Here is a 5,356-nt window from a genome sequence, read left to right as displayed (position 1 = left end):
ACTACATGTTTCCCTCTGTGGTGATGCTAACTATATGTTATCATTTACATTTCAGAAATAAGATAGCTAAGTCATGGCTAGATGTTGAAAGATCATATGATTTGCAACATATCACAAGTAGTTTAGTTGAATGTGGTTACTCACTGTGCTGAAATATAATTGTCTCCATTTTTGAGTTTTCTACAAATTCAGTTTTCTCCTTTACTCAGTTATAATTTGGATCCAGTATTGATTTAGTTTTCACCACAAAGGCAGATGTTTAGTTTCTTTACATGAACAGCTAACTCCACTAAAGTGGAGTTACACCTTTCACCTAGTTGCATCCTGAACGTCTGGCGCACATTTTGTTTTTAATAAACAAATTGATGACAAGCTCCAAATATAAGACCTTTCAACATGCATCCATGGCTCAACTACCTTATCTCTGAATAGTAAATGGTATTTTAGGATAAGCATCAACACTTGAACAAATCCATAAGACTGGAGATGATTTAATACCTTAGTCCAGTAGTGAGCAACATGTGGGTCATGACCGTTTAGGGGATTGAGTAACCATTTTACAGGGGCACCAAAAACCACTGGAAAACACAGATATTTACATTGTAATTCATACCAGTAGCAAAATCCCAGTTATGAAGTAGTAATAAAATAATTTTATGATTGGTAGCCACTACAATATGAGGAATTTTATTAAAAGGTTGCAGCATCATGAAGGTTGTGAACCACTGCCTTAGTTCTTAAAAAATTCATAATTTTGATAAGGATTTACATCAAATCCGTTTTTAGTGTCTGTGCATATTTTATGTAGCATGCAATGGTACTTCATGATAACAAGTGCTATACAGAAATTATATATTTTCTTATTTTCTATTAATATGCAAAAACCTTTCAGTTCCCATTACTCTTATAACTATCAGTAACTATACCAGGTATGCTGAAAACAGACAAAACTGTTTTAACCTTTTAACTCTTTCACATTAATCCTTTGATTTTGCTGTCTTTCTTGACATTAACGAAGCCATTTCTCCAATCATGTATCTGCCATCTCAACTCTAATAAAAAATGATAAGTTGAAATGTACCTATAGAATAAAAGATGCTGTTCATCTCTGCACGTTAAATTTAAAATTATTGTTTCTACTTTCTTTTTATAGATTTTCCAAGTTCTTCACTTTACCTGGTTATTGTCTGATGAATCAAACTGATTTCAGATCTGCACCCTTACCCCCTCTTTAAAGTTTTTAGGATATATTGTAGCTGCCACACTCTCTATATATAAGTTATGAAATTCAGCATATTCCTCATTGAGAACATGGTTTTGGCTTTTACTATTAAATGTGCCAGACCACCTATGTATGTAAAATTGTAGAACCTGAGTTGTGACGATTTTGTCATCGCTGCACAGAGAGACATTTTTCATCTCCCCTTCTGTGACCTTAAAGGCACCATCCATGACCAACTCTAAAATTAGCAGTATGCTTCTCCATGTAATTATGCTTCTCCATGCAATACTTTTTCAAATCAAGTTCAAAATGCATAAATTCCCTTCACACAAATGTGGTACCTATTTGTCTTGATAAAAATGTAGTCATCTTCCAGGTCCATCCATTTCCCTAAGACTTTCATATATTCGTTGTTCTTAATAGCTGTATAGTACTCCATTGGGTAAATGTACCACATTTTCTGTGTCCATTCCTCTGTTGAGGGACATATGGGTTCTTTCCAGCTTCTGGCTATTATAAATAAGGCTGCTATGAACATAGTAGAACATGTGTCCTTATTAAATGTTGGAGCATCTCCTGGATATATATGCCCAGGGGTGTTATTGCTGGATCTTTCCGTAGAACTATGTCCAGTTTTCTGAGGAACCACCATACTGATTTCCAGAGTGGTTGTACCAGCTTGCAATCCCATCAGCAATGGAGGAGTGTTCCTCTTTCTCTACATCCTCGCCAGCATCTGCTTGTCACCTGAATTTTTGATCTTAGCCATTCTGAATGGTATGAGATAGAATCTCAGGATTGCTTTTATTTGCATTTCCCTGATGATTAAGAATGTTGAACATTTTTTTTTTTAGGTGCTTCTCAGCCATTCGGTATTCCTCAGTTGAGAATTCTTTGTTTAGCTCTGTACCCCATTTTTAATAGGGTATTTGGTTCTCTGGAGTCCAGCTTCTTGAGTTCTTTGTATATATTGCATATTAGCCCTCTATCAGATTTAGGATTGGTAAAGATCTTTTTGCAATCTGTTAATTGCCTTTTTGTCTTATTGACAGTGTCCTTTCCCTTACAGAAGCTTTGTAATTTTATGAGGTCCCATTTCTCAACTCTTGATCTTGTAGCACAAGCCATTGCTCTTCTCTGTTCAGTAATTTTTCCCCTGTGCCCATATGTTTGAGGCTCTTCCCCTGTTTTTCCTCTATAAGTTTCAGTGTTTCTGGTTTTATGTGGAGGTCCTTGATCCACTTGGACTTGAGCTTTGTACAAGGAGATAAGAATGTATTGATTTGCATTTTTCCATATTCTGACCTCCAGTTGAAACAGCACCATTTATTGAAAATGCTGTCTTTTTTCCACTGGAATCTTTTAGCTCCTTTGTGAAAGATCAAGTGACCATAGGTGTGTGGGTTCATTTCTGGGTCTTCAATTCTATCCAATTGATCTACCTTCCTGTCTGATAAAAACAGATACTATACTTGATCTTAGCCAAAAGGCTGAGAATTGATCTACCTGTCTGTCACTATACCAGTACCATGCAGTGTTTATCACAATTGCTCTATAGTACAACTTGAGGTCAAGGATGGTGATTCCCCCAGAAGTTCTTTTATTTTTGAGAATAGTTTTTGCTAGTGTACTGGCTATTTTTGTGTCAACTTGACACAGCTGAGTTATCACAGAGAAAGGAGCTTCAGTTGAGGAAATGCCTCCATGAGATCCAACTGTAAGGCATTTTCTCAATTAGTGATCAAGGGGGAAAGGCCCCTGTGGGTGGGACCATCTCTGGGCTGGTAGTCTTGGGTTCTATAAGAGAGTAGGCTGAGCAAGCCAGGGGAGGTAAGCCAGTAAAAGAACATCCCTCCATGGCCTCTGCATCAGCTCCTGCTTTCTGACCTGCTTGAGTTCCAGTCCTGACTTCCTTCTTTGGTGATGAACAGCAGTATGGAAGTGTAAGCCGAATAAACCCTTTCCTCCCCAACTTGCTTCTTGGTCATGATGTTTGTGCAGGAATAGAAACCCTGACTAAGACAAATTGGTACCAGCAGAGTGGGGTATTCCTGTGACAACCTGACCATGTTTTGGGGAGGACTGTGGAAGGACTTTGGAACTTTGGGCTTGAAGATCCATTCGTTGTTAAGACCTCTGTCAGATGTTGTGTAGGAGCTTGGAAGATAATGTTGAGAACAGTGCAGAAGGTGGAGGTCTGGTTTGTGAAATTTCAGAGGGAAAATTAACGACTCTTTTCAGGGCCATTGCTGTTTTTATTGTGAAGATTTTGTAGTTCTGGTTAGCTGGGGCTGAAGAATCAGCTGTGATTAACAAGATACCAGAACTACTAAAGCAAAAACTTTGCATTACTGGGACTATTGATGCTGGTTAGCTGGAGCTAAGAAATTAGCGGTGATTAAGAAGAGACCAGCATCGTTGAGGTGACATCTTCTGGGAAGTGTTTTCTGAAAGCACAAAGAGGCTGTGTTCCAGAGATAGGCAAGGTTGTACTCCTTCTGCAGTGGGACTTGGTAATGTGTAAGGGTCACCCAGGTGGTACTGGTTTTGAAGGCATGAAGGGGTCACACAGCAGCTCAGGCTCTGCACTGTGAGAGGCCATGGAAGGCCATTGGTGAAGGTGCAGCCCCAGTTGTAATTGAAGGCCCAGGACTGAAGGGGTCACGCAGTGTTTTGGAGATGCCAGTACCACGAGATGACCACCAAGAGCAGCAGCAGCAGTGGAGTACAGGCATCTGGAGCCCAGAGGACGATGTGTGTGCTACAAAGGGCATGGCTGGAGAAGTGACCCAAGCCCTTGGAGGAGCCCAGAAGATCGTGAGTTGGATCCCAGACGTTGGACGGTTGGAGATTGATTTTTGCTTTGATTGTGACTGTGCCCTGATATTTTCCCTCTTGAAGGAAGAAACTGTTTTAGTGGAGCCCACAGTTAAGAGACTTTTAATTGTAAAAAGACTTTGGATTTTAAAAGAGATGGATATTTTAAAGAGATTCAAATTTTAAGAATATGTAAAGACTGTGGGACTTTTAAAGTTATTTAGATCTTGGAGATGAATAAGAATGTAAGGGTTGAGGCTTACTAGTGATGTGTTTGTGTGTCAAGTTGACAAGGGGTCAATTGTACTGGCTATTTTTGTGTCAACTTGACACAGCTGAGTTATCACAGAGAAAGGAGCTTCAGTTGAGGAAATGCCTCCATGAGATCCAACTGTAAGGCATTTTCTCAATTAGTGATCAAGGGGGAAAGGCCCCTGTGGGTGGGACCATCTCTGGGCTGGTAGTCTTGGGTTCTATAAGAGAGTAGGCTGAGCAAGCCAGGGGAGGTAAGCCAGTAAAAGAACATCCCTCCATGGCCTCTGCATCAGCTCCTGCTTTCTGACCTGCTTGAGTTCCAGTCCTGACTTCCTTCTTTGGTGATGAACAGCAGTATGGAAGTGTAAGCCGAATAAACCCTTTCCTCCCCAACTTGCTTCTTGGTCATGATGTTTGTGCAGGAATAGAAACCCTGACTAAGACAGCTAGCCTACGTTTTTTTGTTATTCCAGATGAATTTGCAAGTTGCCCTTTCTAATTCTGTGAAGAACTGAGTGGGAATTGCATTGAATCTGTAGACTGCTGTCGGCAAGATAGCCATTTTTACTATAGTAATCCTGCCAACCCACAAGCATGGGAGATCTTTCCATCTTCTGAGATCTTCTTCTAATTCTTTCTTCAGAGACTTGATGTTCTTATCATACAGATCTTTCACTTGCTTAGTTAGAGTCATGCCAAGGTATTTTGTATTATTTGTGACTATTGTAAAGGGTGTTGTTTCGCTAATGTCTTTCTCAGTCTGTTTATGCTTTGTGTAGTGAAAGGTCACTGATTTGTTTGAGTTAATTTTATATCCAGCTACTTCACTGAAGTTGTTTATCAGGTTTAGTAGTTCTCTGGCAGAATTTTTGGGGTCATTTATATATACTACATTATCATCTGCAAATAGTGATATTTTGACTTTTTCCTTTCCATTTTATATCCCTCTTATTCCTTCTGTTGTCTAATTGCTCTGGCTGGGACTTCAAGTACTATATTGATTAGGTAGGGAGGGAGTGGGCGGCTGAGTGAGGTAACCCAATCACAAATGAACACACATGA

The 5,356-nt window shown here is 39.6% G+C and overlaps 1 pseudogene; it reads right to left on the bottom strand.

The window, feature by feature from the left end:
- Positions 1 to 2,621: 2,621 nt before the first annotated feature.
- On the bottom strand, positions 2,622 to 2,724 carry LOC115030816 (U2 spliceosomal RNA; annotated as a pseudogene).
- Between the last annotated feature and the right edge of the window lie 2,632 nt (positions 2,725 to 5,356).

The sequence above is a fragment of the Mus caroli genome, unplaced genomic scaffold (assembly GCF_978045245.1).
Source record: "Mus caroli unplaced genomic scaffold, Mus_caroli_1 scaffold_3, whole genome shotgun sequence".
NCBI lineage: Eukaryota > Metazoa > Chordata > Mammalia > Rodentia > Muridae > Mus > Mus caroli.
This window is presented reverse-complemented; position numbering and strand designations above follow the sequence as displayed.